We start from the raw sequence: 22,906 nt of genomic DNA on the forward strand, positions 1-22,906 counted from the left end.
GTGTGTCATATATAGGAGGTACTCACCATTGTTATAGAGGCTGGCCTTGAATCCCAAATCTGTCTCTTACAGCTTATAGCTATGTGGCAATGGGCAAGTAACTTCTTCATTATACATGTTAGTTTCCTCAAGAGTAAGTTTCCAATATCAGCTACCTCATTGCATATGCCCAGGGTTGTGAGCTCAGGAAATAAGGAAATGCTAAGCACTTTCTACTGACTGACCTTGACACTGTGTAAGTAGGAAGTGGGTTTTGACAGATGTACACCCACCTGACGTCACCACCACTACAAATAAGATTCATAACTTTTCTATACCTCCTAGAAGTTTTCTCATGTCCCTTTTACTCTGGATTTTAAAGTTCATTTCTACCATTTTTCTTAAAATACTTTTGTAAAATCCCTATATTATCTGCTCTCTGATGATTATCTTTGAATGAAGGCAATTCTGTTTAAGCTATCTATTGCTAAAACTGTGGGTAGGAAAGAATTCTATCAGCCTGGTTGTGATTACTTTGTCTCAAAAACTCCTTAACAGAATTCTTACTTGCAGGTATATCTCATCTCCAGAGTATGAGAAATGCTACTGGATTCATAGAGTTCTGAACAAATTAACATAAACTTCTCTTCCATTGATAGTGATCAACATCTGCATAGGTGATTAGCAAACACATATATCCTTCACGCTGTCAAAATAAAAGCCCACGATTTGCAAAATCGTTTATCCATGTGACTATTATTCAGCCCTGCCTGACCAGCTAAGGGATCTCAGATATACTTTTTAGCCTACCTACACCTCAGACCTTGACATCTGAAATCAATCATCATTGATCTCGCAACCTAGGACTTACTGTTTGACTTTGGAGACCTCTACTCGTTGATAAGATTTGCAGATGTAGTCACATATATGCAGACTGTAGTGTCCTAAGTTTGATCCAGATTTGAATTTTGGGCAGCTATTCTTCAAAGGTTAGGGTTAGGGTTACAATAAAGATGGAGTTTTTAATCTTTATGTTTCATTTTCTTCCTGCTCAAAGGTAATAATAGTTTAAAATCCTTTACTCAGCCATCTTCTGCTCCCAAGCTATATCCAGAATTCAATTTGAAATTTGATCAAAGTATCTGAAATAACATGAAGCCTTTCCTAATCCCCTTCGGGATAATAATTTTCTTTCCTCTTAACTCCCATAACTTTTTATACATTCGGCATTTGGCATACTTCGGAGATATTTGTATAAATATCCCTCTTTCCCAGGGAACTGTATTTTCAAGATATAGAATGTTTTTATTCAATTTGTACCTGTAGACCTGAGTGTAATGTTTGACGTAATACATAGACTTTTCTCATGTTCCATTTTCATAAGCTAATTTAATCAATGAATAAGTGATTGAATGAAAACCTTTGTTGTGGACATGATGGAGATGTATATTTTGAAAGACAGCTTAATTATGTGAAAACACATCTGTGTTCAAACAGTGTGATTAATAGAGTGATGACAGTCTGGAAGAGAGTGCTCTAGTGTGTGTTAAAGTCACTATATCTGATTCTGGCCTCTCAATATTTCTTAACTTGAACTTGGTAAATTAAGGATGATTTGTCTTTAAAGCAAGGGATGATTATAACACAGAGCTGGGACATAGCCATGCAAAGTACCAACATATATTTCAAACAGTTACATTTAAAATAAAGGATAATAAAACTATGTGACCTATTAAGGCAATTGCATAAATATATGAGCATAGAAACATGGAAAGATGTATAGCTAGGCAATGTAAATTTTATCGATGTGTTTTGAGAAAAAAATTTGGTAATATTTTACTATATTTGTATTTCCAACAAATTTTCTCCTACACTAGTATTATTTATATAATCAGAAATATATTTTTGAAAATATAAACAAACATGAACAAGATTTCTCAATAAGATGGAGTAATGAATTAAAACTAGTAAGATTAAATATGACGAAAATTAAGATAAATGCCTACATTTATTCCTAATGTGCATTGTAGGATCTTGGCTTAAAGAAGACCTATAAGAAAAATAACTTGGATACAAGCATAGTATGAGCCAATGGTGGCTACTATAGCAGTGCTAAAAGAGTATGTGAAGTTGTAGGCATACTTCCAGAAACAAAACATTCAGATGAAGAAAACTACTAGGATTTATGATCTTCATTGTTTATGCTACCTAGAGAGGAACTATTGGTGTTATTTCTCTGTACTATATTTCGAAAAGATATTAACAAACTAGAAGGCATTCACAGTTAGGGTACAGGAAGACCAGTCTAGAAACCAAGGCAAATGGGAAAGATATGGGAAGAAGAAGAAACATGAGGAAGCATGATGCTTGTCAACAAACGTATAAAGATCCTGCTGAAGAGGACCTAAAAAAAAAAAAAGCAGATTTGCTAATGTTATGATTGTCTGCCATTTGTTTTGGTTCTGTATACTGGAGCTATATGACACACTTCCGTCAGTAAGGGAGACTTCTGCTGGTAGGAACTATCACCTGAAGGTTTAATTTAGTGTCTCCCTTTGTGGGAGTGATAGGAGTGGGGGCTAAGCATTTACGATTTGAAAAATACAACTAGATTATACATTGACACACTGTTCTCAGTGATTGTAGTGGTGGTTGAATTTCTACTTGGCTCATTGAGATTACCTGCTTTAAGCACTTACTCTACGCCAAGCATTCTATTTAGCACTTTACATAAATTACCTCATTTAACACTTATAAAACCCTATGATATAAATATTGTTTTGCTTACTTTACAAATGGTGATACTGAAGCTTAAAACAGAGATTAAGTATCATATAGCCAATAAATTCTAGAATTAGGATGAAAACCTGGATCTATCTGAATACAAACTTTATATTTTTAAACATGATGCTATAGATGGGGTAAACAGAGGGTACAATTTGGCTGAATATTATGGATTTCCTAATTAGGAAACCAGGCATACATTAGATAGAGGTCCTTTCAAAGTAATCCTAAAACGAGTTCAAGAGAAAACTTCTACACCACATGATTCTGAGTAAGAAGTAGATTAATTCTGTTTCAGTTAGGATGTCTTTAACTATATGTAACAGAACACCTGTATAAAAATGTTTTTAAAAATAATGACATCTAATTCTCTCACATAAGAGATTACAGGACTGATATACTAACCCAAAATGTTCTAAAATACCCAGTATTAGGCAGTCTATGTGTATATGTATTTATTCACCCTGACAGGAAATATGAGGGCTCTAGATCAGAGAACACACTGCTTCTTCACAGAGCATCTTGCACAGGTTCCCCATCTCCCAATTGTTCATAAGGCAACACACTATGAAGCCTGCTGCCACCTGTGCATACAAGGGAGTGTTTGCACCACAGGAGAGGAAACGGAAATTATGTCTCAAAGTTTATATAGGACAGGTGGTTCCTTTGTCCCTTCTCCTCTCTGGAGAGACAGAGGGCCCTTATCTTTTGCTCTGGAATGTAAACAAATCCTCTCAGGGAAGAGGAGGGGAGGGTTCCAAGATTTTATTATCCTTAAAATGTAAACAACTGAGTGCAGGGAAGATGAGTGTCTAAATCTCCCTGGAGCAATCCCCGATCTCTAGTTTCTTTGCCGTTCAGTCGTGAAGTCCAGCCTCTGCAAAAAGGTGAAAATATTCATGGAGCGTTGTCTTCCCAACAGCCAGCCCTCTCTGCTTGCTGCACTGTCCTCCTCATACTAACAGGGAGGTCTGGCCCTCGGGGTTGCCATAGTTTCACATTTTCACTTATTTTCCCAAGCACGAAGGAAAGGCCAAGCAGAACAAATAGCATTCTACTTGGATGTCTACTTCTTTCACTAGGAAAGAAAATCTTTCCCAGAAGAATCCTAGTGGAGTCTCGTTATAACTTACTGACTCGGACTGGATCACATAGTCATTGCTAGAACAATCAATGTCAAAAGGGAAATTTATTGCCATATTTGGGTTTAGATTAGGTGCAGGGAAAATGGGCATTCAAACAAAATTAGGTTCTGATTGCAGGATCTGTTGTGTGGGAAGATCTGCTACAACATCTAAGATTCCTTCATTCATTCAGTACACTTTTAGGTGGCACCTGCTATGTGCCAAGCATTGGTTAGTCAGAAAAAAAATGCAAAAATGAATGAGAGAGTCTCCAACTTCAAGGGGATCACAATCTGGTGATAGAGACAGATATTTATAAATCTTAGAGTACATGAGGCTACATAACACAAAACAAGTATTAAATATTAAACATTAAATATTATATTTTATTTAAAGAATTTTTATCAAAATATTTTCAAATGCAAATTTTTGTAAATGATTTATTGACCTTTATACCTATCTATGGCATTTTAAATTTGACTGAATACAAGGTAATTACAGGCATGAAATTACATCATATAAATGTTAATTATATAGTGTATGTAACAAAATTATTGGTAATTATGTGAAAAGATAAGGCAAAGTTGGTTGTTACTACACCAAATTACCGATTTGTTAACAATAATAATTGTAAATTCAATAAAATAATCAAGGTAGGCCATTACACTTTTAGTGATCTCAGAATGTGAGTTATGTTACAGGGGAAGACTGTGGAATGTACATCTGTGGGAATATTTTGAACTAGGAATAGAAACACCAGTCAGCAAATAAATCATGGTGCTTTGAACATATTTGGGCATTTTCTGCCAGTAAGTAGGGGAGGGGTGAGGTGACCTCACAAAGTCCCTTAGTATTAGATCTGACGTTTTACTGTAAATAATTAATGAATTTATTTTGCTTCCTCGATAAGTTTGACCAGCAGTGGATAAATCAGGCTATTTTTTTTTGAGTACAGAATAAAATGCATATTAGAGCTATTGATCTGTGATTCTACAAAATACAGTTGAGCCTTACAGCAGTCTTCGATTTTACATATTTAAGCTTTCCTGCCCTCGGGCAAACACATGTTGGACTTTAATATTTTATCATTTTTTTTCCTGCTCTGCATTTCCCTTTATATTCATTTTTTATGTTGCCCGTATTAGTGAGTTTGCCAAAACAGGTATTGCAAGACTCAGAAAGAGTATTAGGATGAGCCCCAAAAGTATGTGGTATTTGAAACGCTGGTATTACTTAGCAGTTGAAACAGAACACCATTTTCCAAAGTCTGGGGGCTTGAAAATAAAGTTGGTAAATTTAAAAAGAAAAGTTTTTCCTTAGTTTCCCTTCAGCTCCTTATCGTAAATATTTGGGCATATCTGCAATTTCAATAGGAGATTCAGTCTCCGCTTGCTTCCTTTCTGTTTTCACATATGACAACAACATAACTTTTTACTGTATTTTAGAGTTTTTGAAGTCTTTTCACATTATTTTAGGTAGTCTCCAATCAACCTTATCAGTTCAGTAGGACAAGCATTATTCTGATCCTTTAAAGATGAAGAAACTTAATCATAAGACCTCTACAAGGGCATATAGTAGGTATGTGACAGAAGCGGAACTAAAATCTGGGGCCTCTGAGCCTTAGACAAAGGCTTTCTCACTATATTGCATGTTAAGACAGACTCTTAAGGCAATGCAATAAAATGGTAAGCTATAAGAGCTCCCTGGCATCACTTTCTACTATAGATGATCCCTGAGCAAGTTAGTTTATAATGATGGTGTTGTTGAATGGCCATTATAGGTTGATGGAGAAATTATCTGGGTTAGCTACTATCAGTAAAATGTGGGAAGTGAAGTAAGCCAAGAATACACTGGGATTTTAACCAGATGATGGTAAGGTTTTAGAAGGTTGAAATGACACATAAACCTTTTAAGGTTATTCCCTCAGCGGGGCCCTCACCTTATCATAATGGGATTACAATGGGAAAAATGCACAAAATAAAGTAAATATGACATCACAAATGGTCTACTTAACTCTATGTTGGGGAAAGAATTGGAGAGGAGTTTGGGAAGAATCTGTACCACAGACAAAAGGTAACATCATGAGAAAAAGAATTAAATAAAGAAAACTTATTCCGAGATGGCAAATTCCAGAGAACATACGATATCGTCTACTGCCTGGTCAAATATACTTTGAATCAATGTGTAGACGGACTGTCACATTATCCTATATGTCACTGCTTGAGATACACCTTTAAAAAGGCAGAAAGGGAAAGAAAATTCTGACACATGCTACAACTTGGATGAATCTCGACGACTTTATGCTAAGTAAATAAGCCAGACAAATACTGTATGATTCTACTTACATGAGATACTAGAATAGTCAAAATTATAGAGACAGAAAGTAGAATGGTGGTTGCCAGGGGCTCAGGAGAGGGGGAAATTAGTGTTTAATGGACACACAGTTTCAGTTTTGAAACATGAGAAGAGCTATGGAGATGGATGGTGGTGATGGCTGCACAACACTTTGGATGTATTAAATAACAGTGACGTGTACAGTTAAAAAGGTTTAAGATGGTAAATTTTATGCTATGTGTATTTTATCACAATAAAAATAATTGGGGCTTCCCTGGTGGTGCAGTGGTTGAGAGTCCGCCTGCCGATGCAGGGGACACGGGTTCGTGCCCCGGTCCGGGAAGATCCCACATGCCGCGGAGCGGCTGGGCCCGTGAGCCATGGCCGCTGAGCCTGCTTGTCCGGAGCCTGTGCTCCGCAACGGGAGAGGCCACAACAGTGAGAGGCCCGTGTACCGCAAAAAAAAAAAAAAAAATTGAAAAAAAGTAAATAGAAAAAAATAGAGAGACAGAAGTATGAAGGACGAGAGCTGCTTTCATTTCCTTCCTACATACAGATATTAATAAATGATAAGATATATATATATTTTTTAAGGCATAAAGGGAGATTCTTGCTCTCTAGGTGCAGGTGCCCTGTGGATATGGTCCTAAGGTCAGAGCACTTAAAGCAGCCTGCTACCTGGATCATTCTTCATTCCCCTTAATATGTCTCTGAGAAGAGCTTGGATCCCAGGGTAGGAAGAGAACACAGAGCCATGTTGAAAAGTGCTAATGTAGAAAAGTGACTATATGAACATAAAAATTGGCATGTAGCCTCATTTGTTTATTCAGTGTGCTCGAGTGCACTTTCTAATTGGCACAGGGGCTACTTAAAAGGTAAGCGATTTTCACATAATGCCACTTTTAACAGGGCGGAGATATGCCTACTGTATAGTTCACATTCTTATTAATAATCCCATTTCAAGTTTGTCACTTAGGTATTTATCTAATACTGGGTTTTATTAATTTATCTCTCACTAAATCTGGGAACAGTTGCCTCCCCACCCAACTTTGAATGAGTTTTACCATCTTAAATGTACTCTTCACTTTGAAGAATGAATGAATGAATGAATGAAGCTTGTGTCAAGCTTGTTAAAGTCAGAGTATGGACGCCCTGCTCCATTACATCATCTCCCTTTCACTGCTCAATCCACCCCAGGAAAGATTACTGAAAACTCCTAACTACCAAATCCAACAGACACCTTCTACCCTTATCCATTCGTGTAGACATTTTTATACTCTTATCAGGATCTCATTGGAGAATTTAAATTTATTAAACATCTTTTCATTGAAATCTTTTCTCTGTTGATTCCTGCCTCACTTTTCTCTACATATCTTCCATCTGGCATAAGAACCTACTCTTTATCAATCTTCTTTTGGGCTCCTCAGGTTCACCCAGCCCCATAATATTAATATTTCCCAGGGTTTAATCTTCCTTTCTCATTTCACACACTTTACCTAGCTGAGCTCACTCACAGAGATTCAAGTTGGGAGAAAATATTTTAGTCCAGAAACATTCACCACTTTCATAATCCTTGCCTGAGCTAAGCATGTATTTTTCCAGTTATATTCTGGAAAGTCCAAAGATACACTATTAAACTCACCATAGTTCCCTAATACTGTTTCTCTGTCCATGTATCCAAATTTATTAAGTATTGTCACTTTTATCCTGGTAGGCGAGAAGATATTACTCTTCATGTAATCAAAATAAGTCAATATTTTTACTCCTTATTTATTTTATCATTTGTAAAGTTATAGAATACTTTTAAAGTTTTCACAAATAGTTAATTTTATTTTTTCATGTTATATGTGTGCTTACTAGTCAATATTTAGTTAATACATATCTGATATGTGGTAGAATTTAGATTGAGGCTTGAGCTGATTATAACTTAACAATGAGGTTTTTAAAGAAGTAGCTAAACCTCATCCACCTTAAAAATTTTCAACAGCTGTGTTATCTAAAATAAGCAAATAAAAGCAAGATAAACAAAACGTTAGTGTTCTCGAGACCATTGCCTCAGTTTAATTCTTAGCATCACCCCCCAGTTAGGCCTCTGAAACACAAGCAAAAGGGTCTAAACTGTAACAATTTCCGTGGGTCACCCAGAAATTTTATTTGGACTTTTCAGAGCGGAGCCTGAGGCAGGGATTTGCATGTACATGATTTATTGAGGAAGTGCACTTCAGGATAAAGCAGCAAAAAGTGAGGGGGAAGAGCCAAGTAAAGATGTAGTCCCAAGTAAAGGCTTGACTCAACCTGATGGTGAGCAGCAGAGTGGCACAAAAAAGCTCTAGACTATAAGTTGTCTTATAACTGTCCCAATTTAGAGAAGGTATTTTGTGCCCCCTTATCATATAATCACCAGCTAGATGAGATGATGGTTACTCTCCAGGCTTCTCCACATGAGGTTGCACCCATCAATCAAGGGCCAGTCTAGGAAGAGATCACATGTGTCAGATGTTAGCCACCATCTAGGCACTGGCTGCAGTGAGTAATGGGTTACTGGTCAGGGTACTAATGATATCCACTGCACTCATCTGAGTCAGAATAAAATCTATAAATGTGTCCATTAGTCCATTCATTCAACAAGTATTTATTGAGAGCATTAAACAAATGCTATGGAAGTTGTGAGGGAAAAATAAGATGTGATTCTTATTTTCACAGTGCCTATAAATAACATCTTGCCCACAAAAGATAATCAACAAATTTTGAATTGAATTGGAGAGGACAATAAATATGCATGGAATGAATAAACACAGTCATTAAAACACCAAATCCTGTGGTAGTTTAGTGACTAGATACACAGATACAAGAGGAAATGAATGAGAATAACTTCATAATTTTCATCCTAGAGGGTTTGGGAATTTGAATTTGAGAAAGAAAGGAATTCTAGGCAGAGGGATTAGCATGAGTAAAAGTACAGAGTAAGGTTTGGGAGCATTGTGTTTGGGTAAAAATAGGATGTGTCTGTTCTTGTGAGGTTTAAATCGTTTATGTTTGGGAATAGTGAGAAATTAATGTGGAAGGAAAGACAGGAGCACAATTCAGATTGTGAAGGGCCTCAAATCCAGGCTGAGATGCTGAATCTTTATTCATAAGCAGTGGGTAGTAAGAGACATTTCTGAGGACAGCAGATATAAATGTCATTTTAAAAGGATTACTTGATCATAGGCAAATATGAGTACGTACTTGAATTATTTACAGTTTAATGGCATGAGGTATGTCGTATTTTTATATACCACTGAGGAATACTGTAAGATTTCTAGAATCTTTAAAATTAGGGAGAAGTATAAATGACGTAGATTGTTAAAATAAGGCGGCTGTAATATAGAAACCAGAAGATCATTAGGATAAATACATCAGTGTCCAAAAACTAAGTTAACTTCAATATCTCTCCTCCACCACTTTTTAAACTGAAGCCTCCATTTGCATTTAGTGAATACTCATGGTTGAACAATTTAGGGAAAGTGTTTTTCTTTCTTTCACACCGCACATACAATCCAACAGCAAATCCCAGGTTTAAACCTTACAAAAGCTATTTAAAATGAAGATTTAAAAATGTAAAACTGAACTCTCCCTGTTTCCAAATCATGCCCAAATTCTAGCCCAATCTGCAAAGTTTTTCCTTTTTTTTTTATTTTGGTAAACTACATATAACATAAAATTTACTATCTTAACCATTTTCAAGTGTACAGTTCAATGATTTAAACACATTCATTTTTGTTGCGCAACCATTGCCACCATCCATCTCCAGAACTCCTTGCATCTTGCCAAACTGAAATGCTATAACCGTTAAACATAATTCCCCATTCCCCTCCCTTAGCCCCTGGCAACCACCGTTCTACTTTCTGTCTCTATGATTTTAACTACTTCTAAGCACCTCATATAAGTATAAGCACCTCATATAAGTTTGTTGCTTTGTGACTGGCTTATTTCACTTAGCATAATGTCCTCAACATTCATCCATGTTGTAGCATGTGTCACATTTTCTTTTCTTTTTTTAATATTTATTCATTTATTTGGCTGCTCCAGGTCTTAGTTGTGGCATGCGGGATCTTTGTTGTGGCATGTGGACTCTCAGCCGTGGCAGGCATGTGGGATCCAATTCCCCGACCAGGGATCGAACCCAGGACTCCTGCAGGGAGTGTGGAGTCTTAACCACTGGACCACCAGGGAAGTCCCATATTTTCTTTTTTTAAGGATGAATAGTATTTAATAGTATGCATATACCACATTTGGCTTCTCCATTCATCCGTCAATGAACACTTGGGTTCTACATTTTAGCTATTGTGAATGATGTTGCTATGAACATGAGTGTGCAAATACCTCTTAAAGACCCTGCTTTCAATTATTTTGAGTATATACCAAACAGTGAAATAGCTGGATCACATGGTAATTCTATCTTTAATTTTTTGAGGAACTGTCATACTGTTTTGCACAGCTGCTGTACCATTCTACACTCCAACAGTATGCAAGAGTTCCAATTTCTCCACTTCCTCACCAACACTTGCTATTTTCTGTATTTTTTAGATTAGTAGCCATCCTAATGGGTGGTATGTCATTGTAGTTTTGATTTACATTTCCTTGATTACTAATGATATTGAGCATATATTCATGTGTTTATTGACCATTTGTATACATCTGTCATCTGGTGTCTGTGGGAGGATTGTTTCTAAGACCCCAGCAGATACCAAAATCCACGGATGTTCAAATCTCTTAAATAAAGTGGGGTTGTCATTGCATGTAACATATACATATCCTCCTGTGTACTTTAAATCATCTCTAGATTACTTATAATACCTAGTACAAGGTAAACAGTTGTAAATACAATGTAAATGCTATGTAACTAGTTGCCCACATGAAGCAAATTCAAGTTTTGCTTTTTGGGACATCCTGGAATTTCTTTTTATCAAATAGTTTTGATCTGTGCTTGGTTGAATTCACAGATGTGGAACCTGTGGACAACAGAGGACCTACTATATGTCCTTTGGAGAAATGCCTATTCAAGTCCTTTGCCCAGTTTTGAATTGGGTTGTTTTTGTAGTTGAGTTTTAGGAGTTCTCTATATGTTCTAAATATTAAAGTATGCAAATATTTTCTCCCATTCTGTGGGTTGCCTTTTTATTCTAATAGTGTCATTTGATGCACAATTTAAAAAAATTTTTTATGAAGTCCAATTTGTCTATTTTTTCTTTTGTGGCCTGTGCCTTTGGTGTATATCCAAGAAATTATTGCCAAATCCAGTGTCATGAAGCTTCTGCCTTATGTTTTCTCCTAAGCGCTTTATAGTTTAGGTTTCACATTTAGGTCATAAATCTGTTTTGAGTTAATGTTTTTATATGGTGTTAGGTAGATCCAACTTGATTCTTCTGCATATGGATATCCAGTTTTCTAAGTACCATTTTTGAAGACTGTCCTTTTTCCCTTCAATGGTCTTGATTTCCTTGTCAGAAATATTTTGACCTGTAGATGTGAGGATTTGTTTCTGTACCCTATTTTATTCCATTTGTCTATGTGTTTATCTTTATGCCAGTATTACACTCTTTTGATTACTTTAGCTTTGTAGTAAGTTTTTTTTTGCGGTACGGGGGCCTCTCACCGTTGTGGCCTCTCCCGTTGCGGAGCACAGGCTCCGGACGCGCAGGCTCAGCGGCCATGGCTCACGGGCCCAGCCGCTCCATGGCATGTGGGATCTTCCCAGACCGGGGCACGAACCCGTGTCCCCTGCATCAGCAGGCAGACTCTCAACCACTGCGCCACCAGGGAAGCCCCCAGGCCAGATCTTTAAACTTTTAACTCCAGTCTCATAGTCAACTTCCTACTCAACATCTCTACCATGATGTCTAATAGTCATCTCAGACTTAACCAGAAAGTAACCAAACTCCTATTTTCTCAGCACTCCCCATTATAATAAGTGCCACCTCCATTCACTCAGTTGCTCAGGGTGGGAGGTTGGGGGTTGGGTGGCAGCCATTGAATGGGAAAAGATATTTGCAAACCATATATTTGATAAGGTGTTAATATTTAAAATACGCATACAACTCAACATAGAAAAAACAAACAACACAATTAAAACATGGGTAGAGGACCTGAACAGACATTTTTCTAAAGAAGATATAAAAATGGTCAACAGACACATAAGAAGATGCTCAACGTCACTAATCATTAGAGAAATGCAAATCAAAACCACAATGAGATACTACCTCACACTGGTCAGACTGGCTATCATCAAAAAGACAAATAACAAGTGTCGGTGAGAATGTGAAGAAAAGGGAACCCTCATGCACCATAGGTGTAAATTGGTGCAACCACTATAGAAGCAGCCACTATAGAAAACAGTATGGAGCTTCCTCAAAAAACTAAAAGTAGAACTGCCACATGATCCAGCAATTTCACCTCTGGATATTTAACTGAAGAATACAAAAACACTAATTCAAAAAGATATATGCACTCCAATGTTTATTGCAACACTATTTACAATGGCCAAGACATGGAAGCAACCTAAGTGTTCATTCATAGGTGGATAAGTAATATATATATAGATATATGTATATCTATCTATCTATATATAAATATAAGTCAAATTTATCCAAGAAAAAAAAGAGAGGTTCCCAAATTATAAAAACTTCAAGACATGCAAAACCTGAAAAAAAAATCTGTCATTGGAAGATAAGCTTTAGTTATAAAATATATACCGGTAGATGAATCCCTTAGCTGGAAGAAGAAGGAATGCCTCCTTTTTTAATAGCTATTCAGCAGAATCTACTGCTTTTCTCTCTTTTTCTACTCAGTATATTCTAAGATCCTTAACAGTATCAGTCCCTTGTGTGGCTGAGTAAAAAATGATGGTAACTTGATTGCTCTGACTTCATGCTTTCCCATTTCTGCGTAATCTTTTAAAAACTGACTCCTTCTGGCAGCTCTGCTGGGAGGCATAGAAACCTAAATAAACAAAGGAGACTAGGAAACATACAGACATAGAAAGCTTTGATATTTTGCGAAGAGGTTGAAAATTTAGCTGCACAGTTCTTATGTGTGACAAAGTAGGCTTACTCTAGTTGGTGATGGAGAGAGAATGAGGAAGGACCTTCCCCGGAAATCCAATGAGCCCAGTGTAAGACTAAGAGTTATGATGTTAGTCTGATCCTTTATTGCTCTGTGTCTGTGAGTTTCAGATTCTGCTAGAAAATTAAATTGTGAGTGCTGACCTACTGCTTAAGATTTTGTAAGAAATGACTATTGACTGTGATGACCTCTGCAATAAGGCAATGTTGTTCCAGCATCTAGTCTGTGATATTACTATTATTGTAACTGTTACTATTAACAGTTATTAACTGTTTATTCTATTAATACCAATTTCAAAGGGATCTAATTCGTGGAAAATTTAAAACTTCTGCTTGTCTTCATTTTTCTTTTGACTTTTGTGCATATCATTATTTATTACTCCATATATCAGAGTGTGAACTTGATAAGAAAAAAGACAAAAGCTAACAGGACTGGTTTTCTTTTGGCTGTTGAAAAGGGTTTTTTTGAAGGACAATGGTGAAAGTTTTCCTTAAAATAATTTAAGAAATATAAACATCTAACAGGGTAGTGATTAGCACAAAAGCCTTCCAAAACACTTGCACAAATATGTCTTCACTTTGCCACATACAAAAGAAAACTGGAATTTGTTCAAAATTATGAATAATTCCTTAGCAGATAATACATTTGGTACTAGGACGCAGCGCTCCAACCTCTCTGAAAAATGGCTTTATCTACCTGACCACTGACTTATTAGAAGCAGCCAGGTATTTCAGGAAGCCAGCTTGATAATGACAGGCAGGCTGTCTTGGTTTGACAGCACCTCATTTAACAGCTTTTATTCCTAAGGTATGGCTAGGCAATTCTGTAGCTCTCAGTTGACACTACTGTATAACTGGTAAACTCTCATTTTAGAAGAAAAAAATACCCTCATTCAATTGACTTCGGGCGGTGGGGGCTTATGGCTACATACCAATGAACCATCTGTTTTGAAGGTTTCTTTTTCGTCAAGGATGCTAACACTTAAGCTCTGATGGTTCAGGGCATTCTGTCATCATTAATTAATCTCCTATCGCTTGTTGTAGATGACTTGTTACTTTTTTTTTTCTTAAACTTTTTCCATTCAATGGGTATTTGGCCTCTAAAGTGAGTTAACGTAATAGATCAAATTTGATATCTCATCATAAAGCCATATTAATGCTCCTTCTTCCTTGTGACATGTCTCTAATTAGAAATTTTTTAAAAAAGCTTTTATGTCAGTTAGAGAAAGTACCCGATACTAAAATTTTGTAATTTTTCCCTACAAATATGTGCTATATACTAATGTAGATGTTTTGTTTTTGCTTAATATGTGCTATCATTTATTCCACTTGTAAATAATTTGTTGTGACCATTAATCAATGAATAAATGAACAGACTGAGAATTGCTGAGTTGTTAACTCAGGGTCAACCTCCAACTGTACCAGTCACTCAATGAAAGGTGTGTCACTTTGAGCATTTCTGCTACTAACAATAGTAATTAACATTACCACTGTGTAGAACAGTTATCATTTATTGAGGGATTAAATGTCTAAAGCACAGTGCTAAGAATGCTACATATATTATTTTATCCCAAAACTCTGACAAGAAGATATTATTATTCCCATTTTATAGAGGGGAAAACTGAAACCAAGAGAGATTATAAACTTCCTCAGTGTTTCACAGTTAATATTCAGAACTGATTCCTATGCAAGTCTTTCTGATTTTAAAGTCTCGGTGAGTCATCTAAGCTTTTATTTATAAGATAAATAAAATTGTGTAGGAGTAGACCATCTCTAAGGATTTCAATATTAGAATTCGATAATTCCCTTTCTATTTAGCATATGCTAACACATCTTTTGATCTATACTTTTAGAAATACAGAAATCTCAAGCACTTCTTTTATTTAACAGAGCAAAGTGGACTTAAATTTTCCAGCAATGTTTGATTTTGGATATAGCCAGGATGATGAAGTGTTTCACTCAGTTAAACTGACAGCTTAGATCAATGCTACTTATGAAAAGAGCAAGCAATTAATTTAATTTAGAATGTAGAGGGATAAATATTATTTTAAAGCTTAGACATAGTGCCTTTAGGATTCCATTGAGAGTTACTTTGAGTTTACTTTGTTTTTAAAATGATAAAAATTCTCTGTCATTTTAAATTCTTTTAGAGGCATATTTCACAGAGAATTAAACAAAATACTCTACTGTTTTCAGCTGGTAGTGTTATTCCTTGACTGCCTATAATATAATGAGGTTAATGAGGCAATTTTTTTCTACTGTTTATTATTATTTTATAATACTTAGTTTTACATCTGGAAACTTCTTTATTTGAGAATTTTCGTTATTTTACATGTTTTATGTAATTTAATTTCTTTAACAAACATGTACTCATTGACCAAGTTATGCTAGGCACTGTTCTAAATGTTGGGAAACAGCAATAAATAAAACAAACCAAAAAAACCTGCCTTAATAGAACTTATATTCTAATTAATAAAGGCTCACCTTTTAATAATAATTACATATACAGCTTTATAAACCAGAATTTTACCTTCTTCATAGAATCTTTTCTGAGAAACCCAGATCATACTATATATTTTTTTTCTAATCATTTACACATTGTTTGAATTAGAACACTTAAATATGCTGGTTTAACATTTTTCTTATATATGTCTTAACTTTCCAGCCAAATAAACTCCATGAAGATGAGACTGTATTAAAACTTTATACCCTCTCTAGCAGTGAACACCTTTGTATGTGTTTCTTTATGTTCATGTATTTCTTTGACATCAGTATCCTAAATGTTGAGTTGAAAGATAAGTGCATTTCAATTGTATAATAATACTACCAATTGACTTCAAATAAAGCCACACAAATTTCTACCAATCATTCATGTGAGTATCCATTTTCTCTCACTATGACCATCAGGAGATATTAACAAGCTCTTATTTTTCCTAATATTATGAGAAAAAAAAACATTTTAATTTCCACTTCCCTGATAACTTTTTCATGTTTTTTTTAGGAATGTTTACTTCTTTTCACAAATTTCTGTTTTTATCCTCTCTCTTTTTCGATTGGGGTGTCTTATGTTTTACTTGTTGATTTAAAGAGGTTTTTATTCATTTTGGACATTGACTCTTTGAAATGTATGTTGTAAATATTACTCATATTTTATGACTTGCATGTACACATTTAGTGTATGGTATCAGTGCAATGATGTTTTCAAAAGATCCGTTACCCATCCCTCCCCTAAAAACACAGTTCATATTCAAAGTATTATAAGACAAAGCAGCTTATTTTATACATATGTTCGGTTCAAGGGGTTTTCATGACATATTTTTCAGGAGTGTTGATCCCTTTTGGGAACACCTGAAATCTATTCTTTAGGGTCAGCATCCCACTCTACAGATGAGATAAAGGAAGAATTTCGCTCTAGCCTAAAACAAATTTAATTACAGATACACATCCTTAATAGTTGCCCTTCAAACTGAGTAGCACCTTGCCCCATCTCTAGTTAGGCCCAGTTGTCAAAATAGCATTTTAGGAATTCTATTATGTAATATATTATCAAGGAATTATTATATTTTAGGAAAACCCAAAACTACTGGGTTCTTTGACAATGCATTTTTCGAATCAAACTGCTATCCCCTCCCACCCTTCCAAAGCTGTCCTGCCCAAGTGATCATGAGAGTATTTATTTCATGGATAATTCTCTGTCCTTCTGAGTTAACTTTCAATTAATTTAATTCTATGCTCCACTGAAATTAAAATACACTTCAGTTTGTGTCCACACAGTCTGGGACAATATTTCCACACCAAAGCCTACCCTGCCTTAGATTCCATCTCGGAAATGACAGGAGGGGGCCAAGTCAGGCTCTGCATGTATTACCCTATTGTTAAACACATGGCTTGTATTCAGTTTCCCAAAACTGATCCCAGCTCAGGTTTTCTCTTTCCTTTCCTTTCCTTTCCCTCCCTTCCCATTCCTTTCTCTTTTCTTCTCTCTTCTCCTTTTTCTTTCTTTTTTCATTTTATCACTGACAACCCAGTCTTTAACTCATGACTTCCCACATAGCACTAACCAAGCAATCAAAATACAAATTCTACAGCAGTTTACAAATAAGAGCCAAGCTGTGGGACTTCCCTGGTGGCACAGTGGTTAAGAATCCACCTGCCAATGCAGGGGACATGGGTTTGAGCCCTGATCCGGGAAGATCCCACATGCTGCAGAGCAACTAAGCCCCGTGCTCCACAACTACTGAGCCTGGGCTCTAGAGCCTGCGAGCCACAACTACTGAGCCCATGTGCCACAACTACTGAAGCCCACGCACCTAGAACCCGTGCTCCACAACAAGAGTTTGGAATTCTAGGTTAGAAACATAACTCTGCTTTTGATTATCTGTGTGACATTGGACGATTTACTTCAGTTTTCTGGGCCTCATCTTCCTCATCTTTAAAATAAGGAATATATGACCCATACCATAGGATTATTGCACAGATTAAATATTTAGTAATAAATAATATAGTAAAGCATTTAAAGGGTTTGGCACAGTGCCTAGCTCATACTGCTAAATAAAATGTAAGAATAAAATGGTAGTGGTCCAGACGTGGTACTGCCCACCAGAAAGACAATATCCAGCCTCATCTAACAGAACACAGGCACCAGTCCCCTCCAACAAGAAGCCTACACAACCCACTGAACCAACCTTACCCACTGGGGCAGACACCAAAAACACCAGGAACCACGAAAATGCAGCCTGCAAAAAGGAGACCCCAAACACGGTAAGTTAAGTAAAATGAGAAGACAGAGAAACACACAGCAGATGAAGGAGCAAGGAAAAAACCCACCAGACCAAACAAATGAAGAGGAAATAGGCAGTCTACCTGAAAAAGAGTTCATAGTAATGATACTAAAGATGATGCAAAATCTTGGAAATAGAATGGAGAAAATACAAAAAACCTTTAACAAGGACCTAGAAGAACTAAAGTGCAAACAAACAATGATGAACAACACAATAAATAAAATTTAAAATTCTCTAGAAGGAATCAAGAGCAGAATAACTGAAGTAGAAGAGTGGATAAGTGACCTGGAAGACAAAATAGTGGAAATAACTACCGCAGCGCAAAATAAAGAAAAAAGAATGAAAAAAATTAAGGACAGTCTTGGAGAGCTCTGGGACAACATTAAATACACCAACATTCAAATTATAGGGGTCCCAGAAAAAGAGTAAAAGAAAGGGACTGAGAAAATATTTGAAGAGATTATAGTTGAAAACTTCCCTAATATGGGAAAGGAAATAGTTAATCAAGACCAGGAACCGCAGAGAGTCCCATACAGGACAAATGCAAGGAGAAACACGCCAAGACACATATTAATCCAACTACCAAAAATTAAATATGAACAAAAAATATTAAAAGTAGCAAGGGAAAAGCAACAAATAACATACAAGGGAATCCTCATAAGGTTAACAGATAATCTTTCAGCAGAAACTCTGCAAGCCAAAAGGGAGTGGCAGGACATATTTAAAGTGAGGAAAGGGAAAAACCTACAACCAAGATTACTCTACCCAGCAAGGATCTCATTCAGATTCGATGGAGAAATTAAAACCTTTACAGACAAACAAAACCTAAGAGAATTCAGCACCACAAAACCAGCTTTACAACAAATGCTAAAGGAACATCTCTAGGCAGGAAGCACAAGAGAAGGAAAAGAGTTACAATAACAAACGCAAAACAATTAAGAAAATGGTAATAGGAACATACATATCAATAACTACCTTAAGTTTAAATGGATTAAATGCTCCAACCAAAAGACATAGATCGGCTGAATGGATACAAAAACAAGACCCGTATATATACTGTCTACAAGAGACACACTTCAGACCTAGGGACTCATACAGACTGAATGTAAGGGGATGGAAAAAGATATTCCATGCAAATGGAAAACAAAAGAAAGCTGGAGTAGCAATTCTCATATCAGACAAAATAGACTTTAAAATAAAGACTATTACAAGAGACAAAGAAGGACACTACATAATGATCAAGGAATCAATACAAGAAGAAGATATAACAATTGTAAATATTTATGCACCCAACATAGGAGCACATCAATACATAAGGCAAATGCTAACAGCCATAAAAGGGGAAATCGACAGTAACACAATCATAGTAGGGGACTTTAACACCCCACTTTCACCAATGGACAGATCATCCAAAATGAAAATAAATAAGGAAACACAAGCTTTAAATGATACATTAAACTACATGGACTCAATTGATATTTATAGGACATTCCATCCAAAAACAACAGAATACACGTTCTTCTCAAGTGCTCATGGAACATTCTCCAGGATAGATCATATCTTGGGTCACAAATCAAGCCTTGGTAAATTTACGAAAATTGAAATCGTATCAAGTATCTTTTCCGACTACAACGCTATGAGACTAGGTATCAATTACAGGAAAAAGTCTGTAAAAAATACAAATACATGGAAGCTAAACAATACACTACTAAATAACCAAGAGATCACTGAAGAAATCAAAGAGGAAATCAAAAAATACCTAGAAACAAAGGACAATGAAAACACGATGACCCAAAACCGATGGGATGCAGCAATAGCAGTTCTAAGAAGGAAGTTTATAGCAATAGAATCCTACCTCAAGAAACAAGAAACATCTCAAATAAACAACCTAAGTTTACACCTAAAGCAATTAGAGAAAGAAGAAACAAAGAAACCACAAAGTTAGCGGAAAGAAAGAAATCATAAAGATCAGATCAGAAATTAATGAAAAAGAAATGAAGGAAACTATAGCAAAGATCAATAAAACTAAAAGCTAGTTCTTTGAGAAGATAAAAAATTGATAAACCATTAGCCAGACTTATGAAGAAAAAAAGGGAGAAGACTCAAATCAATAGAATTAGAAAGTAAAAAGGAGAAGTAACAATTGACACTGCAGAAATACAAAGGATCATGAGAGATTACTACAAGCAACTATATGCCCAGAAAATGGACAAATTCTTAGAAATGCATAACCTTCGGAGACTGAACCAGGAAGAAATAGAAAATATGAACAGACCAATCACAAGCACTGAAATTGAAACTGTGATTAAAAATCTTCCAACAAACAAAAACCCAGGACCAGATGGCTTCACAGGCAAATTCTATCAAACATTTAGAGAAGAGCTAACACCTATCCTTCTCAAACTCTTCCAAAATACAGCAGAGGGAGGAACACTCCCAAACTCATTCTATGAGGCCACCATCACCCTGATACCAAAACCAGACAAAGGTGTCACAAAGAAAGAAAACTAGAGGCCAATATCACTGATGAACATAGATGCAAAAATCCTCAACAAAATACTAGCAAACAGAATCCAACAGCACATTAAAAGGATCATACACCATGATCAAGTGGGGTTTATCCCAGGAATGCAAGGATTCTTCAATATATGGAAATCAATCAATGTGATACACCATATTAACAAATTGAAGGAGAAAAGCCATATGATCATCTCAGTAGATGCAGAGAAAACTTTTTACAAAATTCAACACCCATTTATGACAAAAACCCTCCAGAAAGTAGGCATAGAGAAATTACCTCTACATAATAATGGCCATATATGACAAAACCACAGCCAGCATCGTTCTCAATGGTGAAAAACTGAAACTATTTCCTGACGAGGAACTGGACAAGGTTGTCCACTCTCACCAGTATTATTCAATATAGTTTTGGAAGTTTTAGCCACAGCAATCAGAGAAGAAAAAGAAATAAAAGGAATCCAACTCGGAATAGAGGAAGTAAAGCTGTCATTGTTTGCAGATGACATGATACTATACCTAGAGAATCCTAAAGATGCTACCAGAAAACTGCTAGAGCTAATCAATGAATTTGGTAAAGTAGCAGGATACAAAATTAAGGCACAGAAATCTCTTGCATTTCTATACACTAGTGAAGAAAAATCTGAAAGTGAGATTAAGAAAACACTCCCATTTACCACTGCAACCAAAAGAATAAAATACCTAGGAATAAACCTACCTAAGGAGACAGACAAAAGACCTGTATGCAGTAAACTATAAGACACTGTTAAAAGAAATTAAAGATGATACAAACAGATGGAGAGATATACCATGTTCTTGGATTGGAATAATCAGCATTGTGAAAATGACTATACTACCCAAAGCAATCTACGGATTCAATGCAATCCATATCAAACAACCAATGACATTTTTCAGAGAACTGAAACAAAAAATTTCAAAATTTGTATGGTAAAACAAAAGACCCCGAATAGCCAAAGCAATCTTGAGAATGAAAAACGGAGCTGGAGGAATCAGGCTCCCTGACTTCAGACTATAATACAAAGCTACAGTAATCAAGACAGTATGGTACCTGCACAAAAAGAGAACTATAGATCAATGGAACAGGATAGAAAGCCCAGAGATAAACCCACGCACATATGGTCACCTTATTTTTGGTAAAGGAGGCAAGAATATAAAATCAAGAAAAGACAGCCTCTTCAATAAATTGTGCTGGGAAAACTGGACAGCTACATGTAAAAGAATGAAATAGGAACACTCCCTAACACCATACACAAAAATAAACTCACAATGGATTAAAGACCTAAACGTAAGGCCAGACACTCTAAAACTCTTAGAGGAAAACATAGGCATTACACTCTATGATATAAATCACAGCAACATCCTTTTTGACCCACCTCCTAGAGAAATGAAAATAAAAACATAAATAAACAAATGGGATCTAATGAAACTTAAAAGCTTTTGCACAGCAAAGGATATCATAAACAAGGCGAAAAGACAACCCTCAGAATGGGAGAAAATATTTGCAAATGAAGCAACTGACAAAGGATTAATCTCCAAAATTTACAAGCAGCTCATGTAGCTCAACATCAAAATAACAAACAGCCCATTCCAAAAATGGGCAGAAGTCCTAAGTAGACATTTCTCCAAAGAAGATATACAGATTGCCAACAAACACATGAAGGAAGATATACAGATTGCCAACAATCACATTAATCATTAGAGAAAGCAAATCAAAACTACAATGAGGTATCACCTCACACCAGTCAGAATGGCCATCATCAAAAAATCTACAAACAATAAATGCGGAAGAGGGTGTGGAGAAAAAGGAACCCTCCTGCCCTGTTGGTGGGAATGTAAATTGATACAGCCGCTATGGAGAACAGTATGGAGGTTCCTTAAAAAAGAAACAAAATTGAGTTATTTGTAGTGAGATGGATGGACCTAGAGTCTGTCATACAGAATGTGAAGTAAGTCAGAAAGAGAAAAACAAATACTGTATGCTAACACATATATATAGAATCTAAAAAAAGAGAAAGGTTCTGAAGAACCTAGTGGCAGGAGAGGAATAAAGAGGCAGACATAGAGAATGGACTTGAGGACAAGGGAAGGGGGAAGGGTAAGCTGGGATGAAGTGAGAGAGTGGCATGGACATACATACACTACCAAATGTAAAATAGATAGCTAGTGGGAAGCAGCTGCATAGTACAAGGAGAGCTGCTTGGTGCTTTGTGACCACCTAGAGGGGTGGGATAGGGAGAAGACGCAAGAGGGAGGAGATATGGGG

Source organism: Leucopleurus acutus (assembly GCF_964270905.1).
Source record: "Leucopleurus acutus genome assembly, chromosome: 15".
NCBI lineage: Eukaryota > Metazoa > Chordata > Mammalia > Artiodactyla > Delphinidae > Leucopleurus > Leucopleurus acutus.